Source organism: Hyperoodon ampullatus (genome assembly GCF_949752795.1).
Source record: "Hyperoodon ampullatus genome assembly, chromosome: 8".
Classification (NCBI taxonomy): domain Eukaryota; kingdom Metazoa; phylum Chordata; class Mammalia; order Artiodactyla; family Ziphiidae; genus Hyperoodon; species Hyperoodon ampullatus.
The window spans coordinates 98580674-98599854 of NC_136921.1; the positions used below are offsets into that span (position 1 = coordinate 98580674).

The following is a 19181-nucleotide window of genomic DNA, read 5'->3' on the forward strand; positions in this document are numbered from 1 at the left end:
CCGTGGGTTTATCTCTGGGCTTTCTATCCTGATCCATTGATCTATCTTTCTGTTTTTGTGCCAGTACCATACTGTCTTGATTACTGTAGCTTTGTAGTATAGTCTGAAGTCAGGGAGCCTGATTCCTCCAGCTCCGTTTTTCGTTCTCAAGATTGCTTTGGCTATTCGGGGTCTTTTGTGTTTCCATACAAATTGTGAAATTTTTTGCTCTAGTTCTGTGAAAAATGCCAGTGGTAGTTTGATAGGGATTGCATTGAATCTGTAGATTGCTTTGGGTAGTAGAGTCATTTTCACAATGTTGATTCTTCCAATCCAAGAACATGGTACATCTCTCCATCTATTTGTATCCTCTTTAATTTCTTTCATCAGTGTCTTATAATTTTCTGCATACAGGTCTTTTGTCTCCTTAGGTAGGTTTATTCCTAGATATTTTATTCTTTTTGTTGCAATGGTAAATGGGAGTGTTTCCTTGATTTCACTTTCAGATTTTTCATCATTAGTATATAGGAATGCCAGAGATTTCTGTGCATTAATTTTGTATCCTGCAACTTTACCAAATTCATTGATTAGCTCTAGTAGTTTTCTGGTAGCATCTTTAGGATTCTCTATGTATAGTATCATGTCATCTGCAAACAGTGACAGCTTTACTTCTTCTTTTCCGATTTGGATTCCTTTTATTTCCTTTTCTTCTCTGATTGCTGTGGCTAAAACTTCCAAAACTAGGTTGAATAAGAGTGGTGAGAGTGGGCAACCTTGTCTTGTTCCTGATCTTAGTGGAAATGGTTTCAGTTTTTCACCATTGAGGATGATGCTGGCTGTGGGTTTGTCATATATGGCCTTTATTATGTTGAGGAAAGTTCCCTCTATGCCTACTTTCTGCAGGGTTTTTATCATAAATGGGTGTTGAATTTTGTCGAAAGCTTTCTCTGCATCTATTGAGATGATCATATGGTTTTTCTCCTTCAATTTGTTAATATGGTGTATCACATTGATTGATTTGCGTATATTGAAGAATCCTTGCATTCCTGGAATAAACCCCACTTGATCATGGTGTATGATCCTTTTAATGTGCTGTTGGATTCTGTTTGCTAGTATTTTTTTGAGGATTTTTGCATCTATGTTCATCAGTGATATTGGCCTGTAGTTTTCTTTCTTTGTGACATCCTTGTCTGGTTTTGGTATCAAGGTGATGGTGGCCTCGTAGAATGAGTTTGGGAGTGTTCCTCCCTCTGCTATATTTTGGAAGAGTTAGAGAAGGATACGTGTTAGCTCTTCTCTAAATGCTTGATAGAATTCGCCTGTGAAGCCATCTGGTCCTGGGCTTTTGTTTGTTGGAAGATTTTTTATCACAGTTTCAATTTCAGTGCTTGTGATTGGTCTATTCATATTTTCTATTTCTTCCTGATTCAGTCTTGGCAGGTTGTGCATTTCTAAGAATTTGTCCATTTCTTCCAGGTTGTCCATTTTATTGGCATAGAGTTGCTTATAGTAATCTCTCATGATCTTTTGTATTTCTGCAGTGTCAATTGTTACTTCTCCTTTTTCATTTCTAATTCTATTGATTTGAGTCTTCTCCCTTTTTTTCTTGATGAGTCTGGCTAATGGTTTATCAATTTTGTTTATCTTCTCAAAGAACCAGCTTTTAGTTTTATTGATCTTTGCTATCGTTTCCTTCATTTCTTTTTCATTTATTTCTGATCTGATTTTTATGATTTCTTTCCTTCTGCTAACTTTGGGATGTTTTTGTTCTTCTTTCTCTAATTGCTTTAGGTGCAAGGTTAGGTTGTTTATTCGAGATGTTTCCTGTTTCTTAAGGTGGGATTGTATTGCTATTAACTTCCCTCTTAGAACTGCTTTTGCTGCATCCCATAGGTTTTGGGTCGTCATGTCTCCATTGTCATTTGTTTCTAGGTATTTTTTAATTTCCTCTTTGATTTCTTCAGTGATCACTTCGTTATTAAGTAGTGTATTGTTTAGCCTCCATGTGTTTGTATTTTTTACAGCTCTTTTCCTGTAATTGATATCTAGTCTCATAGCATTGTGGTCGGAAAAGATACTTGATACAATTTCAATTTTCTTAAATTTACCAAGGCTTGATTTGTGACCCAAGATATGATCTATCCTGGAGAATGTTCCATGAGCACTTGAGAAAAATGTGTATTCTGTTGTTTTTGGATGGAATGTCCTATAAATATCAACTAAGTCCATCTTGTTTAATGTATCATTTAAAGCTTGTGTTTCCTTATTTATTTTCATTTTGGATGATCTGTCCATTGGTGAAAGTGGGGTGTTAAAGTCCCCTACTATGATTGTGTTACTGTCGATTTCTCCTTTTATGGCTGTTAGTATTTGCCTTATGTATTGAGGTGCTCCTATGTTTGGTGCATAAATATTTACAATTGTTATATCTTCTTCTTGGATCGATCCCTTGATCATTATGTAGTGTCCTTCTTTGTCTCTTCTAGTAGTCTTTATTTTAAAGTCTATTTTGTCTGATATGAGAATTGCTACTCCAGCTTTCTTTTGGTTTCCATTTGCATGGAATATCTTTTTCCATCCCCTTACTTTCAGTCTGTATGTGTCTCTAGGTCTGAAGTGGGTCTCTTGTAGACAGCATATATATGGGTGTTGTTTTTGTATCCATTCAGCCACTCTGTGTCTTTTGGTGGGAGCATTTAGTCCATTTACATTTAAGGTAATTATCGATATGTATGTTCCTATTCCCATTTTCTTAATTGTTTTGGGTTCGTTATTGTAGGTCTTTTCCTTCTGTTGTGTTTCTTGCTTAGAGAAGTTCCTTTAGCATTTGTTGTAAAGCTGGTTTGGTGGTGCTGAACTCTCTCAGCTTTTGCTTGTCTGTAAACGTTTTAATTTCTCCATCAAATCTGAATGAGATCCTTGCTGGGTAGAGTAGTCTTGGTTGCAGGTTTTTCTCCTTCATCACTTTAATTATGTCCTGCCACTCCCTTCTGGCTTGTAGAGTTTCTGCTGAGAGATCAGCTGTTATCCTGATGGGGATTCCCTTGTGTGTTACTTGTTGTTTTTGCCTTGCTGCTTTTAATATGATTTCTTTGTGTTTAATTTTTGACAGTTTGATTAATATGTGTCTTGGCGTATTTTTCCTTGGATTTATTCTGTATGGGACTCTCTGTGCCTCCTGGACTTGATTAACTATTTCCTTTCCCATATTAGGGAAGTTTTCAACTATAATCTCTTCAAATATTTTCTCAGTCCCTTTCTTTTTCTCTTCTTCTTCTGGAACCCCTATAATTCGAATGTTGGTGCGTTTAATGTTGTCCCAGAGGTCTCTGAGACTGTCCTCTGTTCTTTTCATTCTTTTTTCTTTATTTTGCTCTGCATTAGTTATTTCCACTATTTTATCTTCCACCTCACTTATCTGTTCTTCTGCCTCAGTTATTCTGCTATTGATCCCAGCTAGAGTATTTTTTATTTCATTTATTGTGTTTTTAATCGATGCTTGATTCATCTTTAGTTCTTCTAGGTCCTTGTTAACTGTTTCTTGCATTTTGTCTATTCTATTTCCAAGATTTTGTATCTTGGAAATAGAATCTTGGATCATCTTTACCATCACTATTCTGAATTCTTTTTCAGGTAGACTGCCTATTACCTCTTCATTTGTTAGGTCTGGTGGGTTTTTATCTTGCTCCTTCTCCTGCTGTGTGTTTTTCTGTCTTCTCATTTTGCTTATGTTACTGTGTTTGGGGTCTCCTTTTTGCAGGCTGCAGGTTCGTAGTTCCCGTTGTTTTTGGTGTCTGTCCTCAGTGGCTAAGGTTGGTTTAGTGGGTTGTGTAGGCTTCCTGCTAGAGGGGACTAGTGCCTGTGTTGTGGTGGATGAGGCTGGATCTTGTCTTTCTGGTGGGCAGGTCCACGTCTGGTGGTGTGTTTTGGGGTGTCTGCAGACTTTTTATGATTTTAGGCCACCTCTCTGCTAATGGGTGGCGTTGTGTTCCTGTCTTGCTAGTTGTTTGGCATAGGGTGTCCAGCACTGTAGCTTGCTGGTCGTTGAGTGAAGCTGGGTGCTGGTGTTGAGATGGAGATCTCTGGAAGATTTTCGCCGTTTGATATTATGTGGAGCTGGGAGGTCTCTTGTGGACCAGTGTCCTGAGGTTGGCTCTCCCACCTCAGAGGCACAGCACTGACTCCTGGCTCCTCAATTTGGGATGATTTGTTGTCTATTCATGTATTCCACAGATGCAGGGTACATCAAGTTGATTATGGAGCTTTAATCCGCTACCTCTGAGGCTGCTGGGAGAGGTTTCCCTTTCTCTTCTTTGTTCTCACAGCTCCTGGGTCTCAGCTTTGGATTTGGCCCCGCCTCTGCGTGTAGGTCGCCGGAGGGCGTCTGTTCTTCGCTCAGACAGGACAGGGTCAAAGGAGCAGCCTCTTCGGGGACTCTGGCTCACTCAGGCCGGGCGGGAGGGAGGGGCACGGAGTGCGGGGCGAGCCTGCAGCGGCAGAGGTCGGCGTGACGTTGCACCAGCCCGAGGTGCGCCGTGCGTTCTCCCAGGGAAGCCGCCCCTGGATCCCGGGACCCCGGCAGTGGCGGGCTGCACAGGCTCCCGGAAGGGTGGTGTGGACAGTGACCTGCGCTCGCACACAGGCTTCGTGGCGGCGGCAGCAGCAGCCCAAGCGTCCCACGCCCGTCACTGGGCTCCGCGCTTTCAGTCGTGACTCGCGCCCCTCTGTGGAGCCCCTTTAAGCAGCGCTCTTAATCCCCTCTCCTCACGCACCAGGAAACCAAGAGGGAAGAAAAAGTCTCTTGCCTCTTCGGCAGCTCCAGAGTTTTCCCGGACTCCCTTCCGGCTAGCTGTGGCACACTAGCCCCCCTCAGGCTGAGTTCTCGCCGCCAGCCCCAGTCCTCTCCCTGCGCTCTGACCAAAGCCCGAGCCTCAGCTTCCAGCGCCGCCCGCCCCGGCGGGCGAGCAGACAAGCCTCTCGGGCTGGTGAGTGCCACTCGGCACCGATCCTCTGTGTGGGAATCTCTCTGCTTTGCCCTACCCAGGTATGTGGGGAGTTTCTTGCCTTTTGGGAGGTCTGGGGTCTTCTGCCAGCGTTCAGTAGGTGTTCTGTAGGAGTTGTTCCACGTGTAGCTGTATTTCTGGTGTATCCGTGGGGAGGAAGGTAATCTCCGCGTCTTACTCTTCCGCCATCTTACCCGGAAGTCTCCTTTCTTGTTACTGTTGTTTTTGAGGGATTTTTCTATTAACGCTTCAGAGTTATTTGCCCCATCCTTAAAGAGTTTATACATTAAAACATAAGATCCTTACCAAATATACTTTGCAAAAATAACTGAGAATTAAGATAAATATTTTCCACAGGAATACAGATTTCAAAATACCAAAAGGACAAGAGAATTATAAACTAACTACATGTATGTTACAGAAGAGATTTTTGTTTTATTTTGGAAGGTTAATCTTGTGAAATGGCACAGTGATCTGTATTTTGCTTTTTTGAATACTGTAATTGGTGATGAAGGAGCTTAGATATTTTGTTATCAGCTAAACAGTTCTGAAAGCTCATCATCCAGTTTTGAGAATGGATTTCTATAACATGGGCCGTGCATCTACATTGTAAATTCCATTCTGTAGATGTCTTGCTGTAATTGACCAGCATTCAAAATTATGAAGAATGGAAGATTGGTAAACTGCCAAATGCTTCAGTTGTTCCACTGTATCACCAAATTTCCCCTTTTAATTTACAGTTGTTTAGGATGATGACTCCAAATATTTGAAAGTATTTTATAATCTAATGAAATATCAATTGAGATTAGGTTAAATAAATTAAGTTCACATGTATGGTGAAATACTATGCCATTGTTAAAAATGATGATACATAAGTAAAAAGACTTATTTATTGGAGTGATCTGTGCTTTGCTGTATATGTTGTCTTAGGTTTTGAATGACCAAATGACTAGAAAGTGTTCAGAGCTGAACAGAATGCTTCAGACTGTTAGAATGGAAAATACCAGAATCATTGCTGACCACCAAGCCCTTCTGCAGGTATTCATTTTTAACACTAGTCAATTTCTGGTAGAGTCATCAGGAAGCCTCCTTGGCTAAGAGATCAGGAAATACAAATAGCCAACTGGGTACGTAAAACATTTTAGCAATTAATTTCAAGGATTTTTCTGAATTATTTTATTTTTTAATTAGTTGTTTTCTGTTTTCATCAGAGGGGTCATTTGGCCTTACACTCAGAGCTTTCTTAATGGTTTCTTCTCAAATATCATTACTTTAGGAAAAGTAATTACCTGTCCCAGTATTGATAGAATTATGGAGAATACTTATGACTGACCCTAAAGTATTTATCTTTTCCCCAAAGACCTGTGCTTTCCCATTTTGCTTATGCCATTGCCTCTGCTGAGAATGGTCTTTACTTCATTTTCAACTGTTTGAGATTGTGTTCATTCTTTAAGACTCACTTTCACCCAGAAGCTTGATCACTCCAATGAGAAAAAATCAGTTTTGTCTTTTAATTTCTACTTCTAGGACACTAAACAGGCTGTAATAATAAGGCTCTCTCTTTTTTTTCTTTTTTGAGCGTACTTACTATATACCAAGCATTGTGCTAAGGATTTTACATATATTACCTCCTTTAATCCTAGCAGTTACATAAAGGGATATTTATCATCCTCGTTTTACAGATAATAAAAATAAGATTTAGAGAAGTTAATCAACTTGCCCAAAATCACCCAGCCAGTATAGGGTGGAGCCAGATTTCAATCTAGACTTGACTCCAGACTCAGTGTTTTTAATCATTTATGTTATGTTGCTTCTCTTGTTCTGCATTCTATAGTAGTAGTTTATGTGCATTGCTCATTTCCTGTACTACATTCCTAGGACATTGTCTTACATACCTTTGTTATTACCTATAGGGCTAAGCGTGTTTTGCACATAACAGGTACTCAATAAATATTTTTTATTCAGCAAGCATTTAGTGTTTACCTCATGCAAGTATGTTGCTAGATCTAGATAGAATTATGGCAGTGAACAAGACAAGTCCCTACTTTCATGGAACTTACAATTTAGTAGACTGAAGAATGTGACTTATGTATGTAACACTTTCACAAACATTTTAAAACCTTGGAATATGACACAAGTGAGATCCCATTTTACCAAGTATGAAGGTGTGAAGGTTTACCTTGCAATGAAATATTGTTCAAAAAGAAGTGTTTTAAAATATGTTTACAAATATAATTATTAATATGTACTATATTTACAAAAGCTTTGTAAATTGTAGGTAGAGGAAGTGTGCATAAAAATGCTGTTTTGATAATTGAAGTAAGCAAGAGGAAATTGTGCAGAACAGTTATAGACGTCTGCTGTAGCAGTGTCTGAGTGCAATTTCAGATACTGTCAAAAGAATTTAAACTATGAAACATGATTGTCCCTGGAGAATGGAATTATTTGGAAGAGATGTGGGGGAGATAGAGGTGGAGCGATCATTTTACTTTATATACGTTGATATTGTTTTACTTTTTAAAATATAGTATCATGTTGAAATTTTGAAGTACCAAAATATACTTAATATAGTTTTTTTTTTCATCTTTTTTGGAGTATGGTTGCTTTACAATGTTGTGTTAGCCTCCACTGCACAACAAAATGAATCAGCCGTACACATACAGATATCCCCTCCCTCTTGGACTTCCCTCCCATTTAGGTTACCACAGTGCATTAGGTAGAGTTCCCTGTGCTATACAGCATGTTCCTATCAGTTGTCTATTTTATACATGGTATCTAAAAATTTGTTCATGTTAGGAGTTTTATAAATTTTGCAGCAAGCTGGATAAATAATGCCTCTTGATTATTTGCTAGAAGAGCTATAAAATGATAGAATTGTGGTCAGGCCAGGGTAGGTACAAAGAGCAAGCTGGACATTAAGATAAATTCTTTTAAAAAGGGGTTTTATTTATATAAATTAAATTTGACCTTTGTAAATATCAGTATCTTTGATCAGTTGTTTAGAGTGATACCCTATCAAATGACTTCTGGCATCTCAACTTTTAATATTGCTTCTAACACTCAGGAAGAACAGAAAATGATGACACAGACATTTCAAGAACAAAACTTACTGCTGGATGCAGCCCATGCCAGTATCACAAGTGAACTTCAGACTGTTCAGAATGAGAAAACACAACTCCAAATGCATCTGTAAGTAAACTGTGGGCAACTTTTGTTTTTGCATTTGTATTTCTTATCTTTAATGAAAATATTTAATTCTGCATTTGCTGGGCCAGTCACAAAAATAAAGACTCTGCTCTAAAGGAACTAGTTTTGTTAGAACATTTTGGTAACTGCTCTCAGGCAGGAGATATGTTCTGTAAGAACATTTAGTCTTTCTGTTAAGGAAGAACTCTCGTTCAGCTTTCATATCTCCTTGTTCTCTTCCTGCAGGGACCATTTAGTCCTTGAGCATAACCAGTGTATCCAGAAAGCACAGGATGCTGAGAAGAGGGCAGCTGTGCAAAAAGAGCTGCTAGAATCAACTATTGCAAGATTGCGAAGTGAACTGGAAGCATCAATGCAAGAGAAGACCTCTCTGCTAGAGGAGAAAGAAGGACTTCAGGGAGAGGTAGGTAGAGGCAGATTTATGTTACCTCCTGGTTGTGGTGATGATCTTGTTTTAAAATTTTCTTGTAAGTGCAAAAGGTAAGAAATACAACCCAGATGCAGTTTGTCTGAGTTCCCCATGAAAGAAACCTTTGGGTGGCTAATCTGTGTCTTTTAGCATGTGAGTGCACTGTGCCAAATAGTTGCCCTTATATAGCGTGAGTGAATGTTAACCATTCACACATCCTCATGTTAGTTAAGGAGTCAGATTTAAAACTCGATTTTCCCAGTAGAAGTGGGAGAGTGTAGTGGAAACAATGTAAGGGGAAACAGCCCTGTCTTCCTAGTTAGGAAAGAACCGGCAGAGTCTGACATGCAGACGTGTCTTTCTACTTTCAGGGCTATTTGTGAAGTCTGCTCTGCCTCAGAGACTCCCCGAGTGGCCCCTTTTCTGAGAGGATGTGCTATCTCTGCAGTGTAGGTATTAATTGACATGCAGGGTGTAACTGCTGTAGTAGAGCCTGTCTGCTGTTTTTAAAATGACCCATTTCTTTTTTTTCCCTTCTCTTGGGCAGGTTAATAAAACTGAGAAAGAAATAGCAGAAGAAAAATGCAACTTGGAAAAGGAATTAGCTAAAAGCAAGGTATTCCACATTTTATTTGTTGTTATGTCATTATATTTAATTCCTTCTGTATTGCTGCCTCCTGTATCAGCTTATCTGAATGAGGAGATGGGTTATTTTGTTGAATACCAAAACATGGGGGAAATAGAGAAGCCGCGAAGCTGGATGCACTTGGAGCACTCCAGTCACTTCAGCATAAGGCTGCGTCTGGGGAGTGTTTGCTTGTTGAGCATCTCATGTTTGCCAGTGTGTCATCACTGCCTCGGACCCTAGTGTTCACCGAGTAGTTTAGCCACGGAGTCCCCTGAGAGTGAGCTAATGGGCCTGTGGGCTGCAAAGGGATGATTGCTGACGATGCTGGTGTTTGTTTGTTTGTTTTTTGTTTTTTTTTAAACTAAGCTTCCTAACTTGTTAGCACTTGCCACTTTATTTGTGAGATACCCCTTTCTGGGTTCTATGAAGGTAGAATGGCCAGAGAAACAAATACAATCCTTATTCAAACAAAAAAAAATCTTTCAGACATTGCTGTTTGCATTTCAAAATTTGAACAGGGTAAAGATTGTGTCTCACTATCATCTAGAGAATATATCTGGAGCATCAAGGACTCTCAGCCCATCCACATTCAATAAACCCAGCAACAGGTGTCAGATATAGTCATCAAGCCTTGACTGTTTCTTGGCTCAAGTAAATAGCATTCTTAGTACCATATATGTGAACTTTTAATTTAAGAACTGGGGAGAGAAGAAAAGCTAAATTCTGAGCTGGAGCTCAAAGACAGTTCACTAAGCTGGCAGGTACCTTCTGTGGTTTAGTCACTCATATCTAGTGATTTGAAAACAGTCCACCCAAAAAATCTTTCAAATAAAGCTGACTTCCTGTGGCAAGGACTTTGCTGGTGTCAATGTGGCCTCAAATATGTTTTTTAAAATTTGGGAATTTGGTGGATACTATTAAATTCATTAATACTTTTTGCTTTAAAATGCTAGTGAATATTTCATGGCTAAGGCAAATGCTATTTGTGATTAAAACATGGTATTATTATTTTGCTTGTCTGATTTCATTTGTTTTAATGTAGACTAAGTGTATGTTCATGGGGCTGAAAGATACTTGCTCGTTAGAGAGGTTCTATTAAGGCAAATGACAGTGCTTCTACAGAGTTCCGTTTTTTGGTCTAACTTGATGTTTTTTACATGTGTACTCATTGTAAAGCTATGTTTTCTTAAAGTCAGGCTTATTGAGTTATAATTTAGAGTGAAATTCACCCTTTTTTTACTGTACAGTTCTGTGAGCTTTGATAAACACAATCATGTAACCACCACCACAACAATCAAAATATAGAACATTTCTATCACCCCGGAAAGTTCCCTTGTGCCTTTTAGTAGTCAGCCTCTTCCTCCATCCCCATCCCCTGGCAACCACTGCTCTGTTTTTCTATCCCTGTAGTTATACCTTTTCCAGAATATCGTATAAATTGTATCATACAATATGTAGCATTATAAGTCTGGCTTCTTTTATTTAGCATAAAGCATTTGAGATTTGAGATTCATGCATGTTACTGTATGTATCAGTACTTTATGTTCCGTTATATCACAGTTTCTTTACCCATTTGCCAATTGAAGAACATTTGGATTGCTTCCAGATTTTGGCAGTTATGAAAAAACCTGTATAAATATTCATATGTGAACATGTATTTTTATTTCTCTTGGATACATATCAGGAATTGGACTTCTAGATCCTACAGTAAATATATGTTCAAGTGTCTTGCAAAGGATGTGTGCCATCTTGCATTCCTACCAGGAATATATGAGTTCCAGTTTCTCTACACTCTCACCAACCCTTGGCATTGTCAGTTCTTTCAGTTTCAGCCATTCTGATTGGTGTGTAGGGGTATGTCATTGTGGTGTACTTTGCTTTTCTCCAGTGACTAGTAACATTGAGTACCTTTTCATCTGCTTATTTGCCATCAACAACTTAAAGTGTCTCTTCAAATCTTTTAACCATTTTTAATTCAGTTGTTTGTTTTCTTATAATTTATATTTCAGAGCTTTAAAAATAGTGTCCTATTAATCCTCATGTAATAGTTATTACTATTTGTATATAAACAAATTTTCTATGTGCTTTACCTACTTTTCTTCTGTATTATGCCTTTTCATGCTCTTTTAAAGAGCAGAAGTTTTATATTTTGATTAAGTCCAGTTTATCAGTTCTTCAACTTTTATGGATGATAGTTTTTGTGTTGTAGCTAAGAAATTTTTGCCTAATCTAAGATTACATAGATTTTCTCCTTTGTTCTCTAGAACTTTTTTGTTCAATATGAGGTGTATGATCCACTTCAAGTTAATTTTTGTATATCATGCAAGATGTAGTCCAAGGTTCATTTATTCTTAGGTGGATCATCTGATTGTTTTAGTACCTTTTATTATTGAGATATAATTAATATACCATAAATTCACCTTCTTAAAATATACAAGTTAGTGATTTCTTAGTATATTCACAAGTTTGCACAAATACCACCACTATCTTATTCTAGAACCTTTTTTATCATCCTAAAAAGAAACCCAGTACCCATTAGGAGTCACTCCCTATTTACCCCTGCCCACCTCTGGCAACTACTGTTCTACTTTCTACCGCAGTGGATTTGTCTGTTCTGGACATGTCATGGAAATAGAATCAAATAGTATGTGGCCTTTTGGGTCTGGCTTCCTAGCATGATGATTTCAAAGTTTGTCCATTTTGTAGTGTATATAAGTACTTCGTTTCTTTTATGGCTGAATAATATTGCATGACTATAACACACTTCATTTATCCATTCATCAGTTGATAGACATTTAAGCCGTTTCCATTTTTTGGCTATTAAGAATAATGCTATGAACATTTGTGTACAGTCCTTTTTGTGAGCATATGTTTTCAGTTCTCCAGGAGCAAAACTACTGGGTCATGTGATAACTCTGTTTATCATTTTGAGAAACTGCCAAACTGTTTCACAAGTAAGGTAGTTGCACCATTTTACAATCCCACTAGCAATGTATGAGCATTCCACTATCTACGTCCTCACCTAAACTTGTTTAAAAAAACTTTAAAAAAAATTACACCCATCCTAGTCGGTGTGAAGTATCTCATTGCGGTTCTTTTTTTTAACTGAGGTGAAATTCACATACTATAAAATCAGCCATTTAAAAGTGAACAATTCAGTGGCATTTAGTACAATATTCACAATATTGTGCAACCACCACCTCTGTCTAGTTCCAAAACATTTCAATACCCCGAAAGGAAACTCCATACGCATTAAGCAATCACTCCTTATTCCCTCCTTCCCCCAGCCCCTGACAACCACTACTCTGCATTCTGTCTCTATGGATTTACCTATTATGGATATTTCATATGAATATAACGATACAATATGGGATCTTTTGTATGTGGCTTCTTTCACTTAGCATAATGTTTTTGAGGGTCATCCATGTTTTTGTATCAGTATGTATCAGTACTTCATTCCTTTTTATGGTTGAGTAATATTCATTTTGTGTGTGTTTGTGTGTGTGTGTGTGTGTTGAGTTGGCTAAAAAGTTCGTTTGGGTTTTTTGTAAGATTTTACAGAAAACCCAAACGAATTTCTTGGCCAACCCAATATATGTATGTGTGTGTGTATACATGCACACACACACACGTATATATATGTACACACACACATACCACAATTTCTTTATCTGTTTATCTGTTGATGGATGTTTGCATTGTATCTGCCTTTTGGCTGTTGTGATTAGTGCTGCTATAAACACTTGTATGTGTATTTGTAAGTACCTGTTTTCATATCTTTGAGATATATAGCTATGAGTGGAATTGCAGGGTCATATGGTAATTTTATGTTTAACTTTCTGAAGAACCACCAGACTGTTTTCCACAGTGCTGAACCACTTTTTCTTCCCACCAGCAGTGTACAAGGGGCCCAGTTGCTCCACATTCTCACCAACACGTTATTTATTTATTTATTTATTTATTTATTTTATTTATTTTACTTTTGGCTGTGTTGGGTCTTTGTTGCTGCATGTGGGCTCTCTCTAGTTGCATCGAACGGGGACTACTCTTCCTTGCAGTGCGTGGGCTTCTCATTGCAGTTGCCTCCCTTGTGGTGGAGCGCAGGCTCTAGGGTTGCGGGCTTCAGTAGTTGTGGCACGTGGGATCTAGAGCGCAGGCTCAGTAGTTGTGGCACATGGGCCCAGTTGCTCCACAGCATGTGAGATCTTCCTGGACCAGGGCTCGAACCCATGTCCCCTGCATCAGCAGGCAGATTCTTTTTTTTTTTTTTACATCTTTATTGGAGTATAATTGCTTTACAATGGTGTGTTAGTTTCTGCTTTATAACAAAGTGAGTCAGTTATACATATGCATATGTTCCCATATCTCTTCCCTCTTGTGTCACCCTCCCTCCCACCCTCCCTATCCCACCCCTCTAGATGGTCACAAAGCACCGAGCTGATCTCCCTGTGCTATGCGGCTGCTTCCCACTAGCTATCTATTTTGCATTTGGTAGTGTATATATGTCCATGCCACTCTCTCACTTTGTCACAGCTTCCCCCTCCCCACATCCTCAAGCCCATTCTCTAGTAGGTCTGTGTCTTTATTCCTGTCTTACCCCTAGGTTCTTCATGACATTTTTTTTTCTTAAATTCCATATATATGTGTTAGCATACAGTATTTGTCTTTCTCTTTCTGACTTACTTCACTCTGTATGACACACTCTAGGTCAATCCACCTCATTACAAATAGCTCAATTTCGTTTCTTTTTATGGCTGAGTAATATTCCATTGTATATATATGCCACTTCTTCTTTATCCATTCATCCGATGATGGACACTTAGGTTGTTTCCATCTCCTGGCTATTGCAAACAGAGCTGCAATGAACATTTTGGTACATGACTCTTTTTTTTTCCCCCAAGGTTTTCGCTTTAATGGCACCATAGATCTTTCCATGCTAAAACTTACAAAGGTCTTTCATCTACCTTCTTACTGGATTAAAAAGAATGTGCAATTTAAGGGAAAGTTATGATACATTAGTTTAAGCAGTCTAATGTAATTTTGCTAGTAATTAAGTCTAATATCTATTTCTCACTCCCAAGAAGCCTAAATATCAGAAGAATGCATTTATTCTTTTTTTTAGTTTCTGCTTTACAACAAAGTGAATCAGTCACACATATACATCTGTTCCCATATCCCTTCCCTCCTGCGTCTCCCTTCCTCCCACACTCCCTATCCCACCCCTCCAGGCGGCCACAAAGCACCGTGCTGATCTCCCTGTGCTATGCGGCTGCCTCCCGCCAGCTATCTACCTTACGTTTGGTAGTGTATATATGTCCATGACTCTCTCTCGCTTTGTCACAGCTTACCCTTCCCCCTCCCCATATCCTCAAGTCCATTCTCAAGCAGGTCTGTGTCTTTATTCCTGTTTTACCCCTAGGTTCTGCATGACAATTTTTTTTCTTAAATTCCATATATATGTGTTAGCATACAGTATTTGTCTTTCTCTTTCTGACTTACTTCACTCTGTATGACAGACTCTAGGTCTATCCACCTCATTACAGATAGCTCAATTTTGTTTCTTTTTATGGCTGAGTAATATTCCATTGTATATATGTGCCACATCTTTATTCATTCATCCAATGATGGACACTTAGGTTGTTTCCATCTCTGGGCTACTGTGAATAGAGCTGCAATGAACATTTTGGTACATGTCTCTTTTTGAATTATGGTTTTCTCAGGGTATATGCCCAGTAGTGGGATTGCTGGGTCATATGGTAGTTTTATTTTTAGTTTTTTAAGGAACCTCCATACTGTTCTCCATAGTGGCTGTACCAATTCACATTCCCACCAGCAGTGCAAGAGTGTTCCCTTTTCTCCACACCCTCTCCAGCATTTATTGTTTCTAGATTTTTTGATGATGGCCATTCTGACTGGTGTGAGATGATATCTCATTGTAGTTTTGATTTGCATTTCTCTAATGATTAATGATGTTGAGAATTCTTTCATGTGTTTGTTGGCAGTCTGTATATCTTCTTTGGAGAAATGTCTGTTTAGATCTTCTGCCCATTTTTGGATTGGTTGTTTGTTTTTTTGATATTGAGCTGCATGAGCTGCTTATAAATTTTGGAGATTAATCCTTTGTCAGTTGCTTCATTTGCAAATATTTTCTCCCATTCTGAGGGTTGTCTTTTGGTCTTGTTTATGGTTTCCTTTGCTGTGCAAAAGCTTTGCAGTTTCATTAGGTCCCATTTGTTTATTTTTGTTTTTATTTCCATTTCTCTAGGAGGTGGGTCAAAAAGGATCATGCTGTGATTTATGTCATAGAGTGTTCTGCCTTTGTTTTCCTCTAAGAGTTTGATAGTTTCTAGCCTTACATTTAGGTCTTTAATCCATTTTGAACTTATTTTTATGTATGGTGTTAGGGAGTGATCTAATCTGATACTTTTACATGTACCTGTCCAGTTTTCCCAGCACCACTTATTGAAGAGGCACTCCTTTCTCCATTGTACATTCCTGCCTCCTTTATCAAAGATAAGGTGACCATATGTGCCTGGGTTTATCTCTGGGCTTTCTATCCTGTTCCATTGATTTATCTGTCTGTTTTTGTGCCAGTACCATACTGTCTTGATTACTGTAGCTTTGTAGTATAGTCTGAAGTCAGGGAGCCTGATTCCTCCAGCTCCGTTTTTCGTTCTCATGATTGCTTTGGCTATTCGAGGTCTTTTGTGTTTCCATACAAATTGTGAAATTTTTTGTTCTAGTTCTGTGAAAAATGCCAGTGTTAGTTTGATAGGGATTGCATTGAATCTGTAGATTGCTTTGGGTAGTAGAGTCATTTTCACAATGTTGATTCTTCCAATCCAAGAACAAGATATATCTCTCCATCTATTTGTATCATCTTTAATTTCTTTCAACAGTGTCTTATAATTGTCTGCATATAGGTCTTTTGTCTCCTTAGGTAGGTTTATTCCTAGATATTTTATTCTTTGTGTTGCAATGGTAAATGGGAGTATTTTCTTGATTTCACTTTCAGATTTTTCATCATTAGTGTATAGGAATGCCACAGATATCTGTGCATTAATTTTGTATCCTGCTCCTTTACTGAATTCATTGATTAGCCCTAGTAGTTTTCTGGTAGCATCTTTAGGATTCTCTGTGTATAGCATCATGTCATCTGCCAACAGTGACAGCTATACTTCTTCTTTTCCGATATGCATAACTTTTATTTCCTTTTCTTCTCTGATTGCTGTGGCTAAAACTTCCAAAACTATGTTGAATAAGAGTGGTGAGGGTGGGCAACCTTGTCTTGTTCCTTATCTTAGTGGAAATGCTTTCAGTTTTTCACCATTGAGGACGATGTTGGCTGTGGGTTTGTCGTATATAGCCTTTATTATGTTGAGGAAAGTTCCCTCTGTGCCTACTTTCTGGAGGGTTTTTATCATAAATGGGTGTTGAATTTTGACAAAAGATTTCTCTGCATCTATTGAGATGACCATATGGTTTTTCTCCTTCAGTTTGTTAATATGGTGTATTACATTGATTGATTTGTGTATATTGAAGAATCCTTGCATTCCTGGAATAAACCCCACTTGATCATGGTGTATGATCCCCTTAATATGCTGTTGGATTCTGTTTGCTAGTATTTTGTTGAGGATTTTTGCATCTATGTTCACCAGTGATATTGGCCTGTAGTTTTCCTTCTTTGTGACATGCTTGTCTGCTTTTGGTATCAGGGTGATGGTGGCCACGTAGAATGAGCTTGGAAGTGTTCCTCCCTCTGCTATATTTTGGAAGAGTTTGAGAAGGATAGGTGTTAGCTCTTCTCTAAATGTTTGATAGAATTCGCCTGTGAAGACATCTGGTCCTGGGCTTTTGTTTGTTGGAAAATTTTTAATCACAGTTTCAATTTCAGTGCTTGTGATTGGTCTGTTCATATTTTCTGTTTCTTCCTGATTTCATCTTGGCAGGTTGTGCATTTCTAATAATTTGTCCATTTCTTCCAGGTTGTCCATTTTATTGGCACAGAGTTGCTTGTAGTAATCTCTCATGATCTTTTGTATTTCTGCAGTGTCAGTTGTTACTTCTCCTTTTTCATTTCTAATTCTATTGATTTGAGTCTTCTCCCTTTTTTTCTTGATGAGTCTGGCTAATGGTTTATCAATTTTATTTATCTTCTCAAAGAACCAGCTTTTAGTTTTGTTGATCTTTGCTATCGTTTCCTTCATTTCTTTTTCATTTATTTCTGATCTGATCTTTATGATTTATTTCCTTCTGCTAACCTTTGGGTTTTTTTGTTCTTCTTTCTCTAATTGCTTTAGGTGCAAGGTTAGGTTGTTTATTCAAGATGTTTCCTGTTTCTTAAGGTAGGATTGTATTGCTATAAACTTTCCTCTTAGAAAAGCTTTTGCAGCATCCCATAGGTTTTGGGTCATTGTGTTTTCATTGTCATTTGTTTCTAGGTATTCTTTAATTTGCTCTTTGATTTCTTCAGTGATCACTTCGTTATTAAGTAGTGTATTGTTTACACTCCATGTGGTTGTATTTTTTACAGATCTTTTCCTGTAATTGATATCTAGTCTCGTAGCATTGTGGTTGGAAAAGATACTTGATACAATTTCAATTTTTAAAATTTACCAAGGCTTGATTTGTGACCCAAGGTATGATCTATCCTGGAGAGTGTTCCATGAGCACTTGAGAAACATGTGTATTCTGTTTTTTTGGGATGGAATGTCCTATAAATATCAATTAAGTCCATCTTGTTTAATGTATCATTTAACGCTTGTGTTTCCTTGTTTACTTTCATTTTGGATGATCTGTCCATTGGTGAAAGTGGGGTGTTAAAGTTCCCTACTATGATTGTGTTACTGTCGATTTCCCCTTTTATGGCTGTTACTATTTGCCTTATGTATTGAGGTGCTCCTATGTTGCGTGCATAAATATTTACAATTGTTATATCTTCTTCTTGGATCAATCCCTTGATCATTATGTCATGTCCTTCCTTGTCTCTTGTAATAGTCTTTATTTTAAAGTCTATTTTGTCTGATATGAGAATTGCTACTCCAGCTTTCTTTTGATTTCCATTTGCCTGGAATATCTTTTTCCATCCCTCACTATCAGTCTGTATGTGTCTCTAGGTCTGAAGTGGGTCTCTTGTAGACAGCATATATATGGGTCTTGTTTTTGTATCCATTCAGCCAGTCTGTTTCTTTTGGTGGGAGCATTTAATCCATTTACGTTTAAGGTAATTATCCATATGTATGTTTCTATTCCCATTTTCTTAATTGTTTTGGGCTTGTTATTGTAGGTCTTTTCCTTCTCTTGTGTTTCTTGCCTAGAAAAGTTCCTTTAGCTTTTGCTGTAAAGCTGGTTTGGTGGTGCAGAACTCTCTCAGCTTTTGACTGTCTGTAAAGGTTTTACTTTCTCCATCAAATCTGAATGAGATCCTTGCTGGGTAGAGTAATCTTGGTTGTAGGTTTTTCTCCTTCATCACTTTAAATATGTCCTGCCAGTCCCTTCTGGCTTGCAGAGTTTCTGCTGAAAGATCAGCTGTTAACCTTATGGGGATTCCCTTGTGTGTTATTTGTTGTTTTTCTCTTGCTGCTTTTAATATGTATTCTTTGTATTTAATTTTTGACAGTTCGATTAATATGTGTCTTTGTGTGTTTCTCCTTGGATAGCAGGCAGATTCTTAACCACTGCACCATCAGGGAAGCACCTATTTTTTTGTTTTTTGATAATAGCCATCCTAGTAAATGTGAAAGTGGTACCTCATTTTGGTTTTGATTTGCATTTCCTTAATGGCTAATAATGTTGAGCATCTTATTATGTGTTTATTGGCCATTTGTATATCTTCTTTGGAGAGCTGTTCACTCAGATCCTTTACCAATTTTTAAGGTGGGTTATTTAATGTCTTTTAATTGTTGAGTTGTAAGAGTTCTTTATATATTTTGGATGGTAGACTCTTATCAGATAT

At 38.0% G+C, this 19181-nt stretch overlaps 1 pseudogene across 1 annotated transcript in view; it reads left to right on the forward strand.

Annotated features, from left to right (window-relative positions):
* The window catches only part of LOC307057539 (coiled-coil domain-containing protein 150-like), a 197461-nt pseudogene that overhangs the window by 25186 nt on the left and 153094 nt on the right, over positions 1 to 19181 (forward strand). Inside the window, exons 10-13 of the transcript in view lie at positions 5913 to 6020; positions 8047 to 8171; positions 8415 to 8592; positions 9146 to 9214. The product of the transcript in view is annotated as a coiled-coil domain-containing protein 150-like (transcript). The remainder of the gene's footprint in view (positions 1 to 5912; positions 6021 to 8046; positions 8172 to 8414; positions 8593 to 9145; positions 9215 to 19181) is intronic.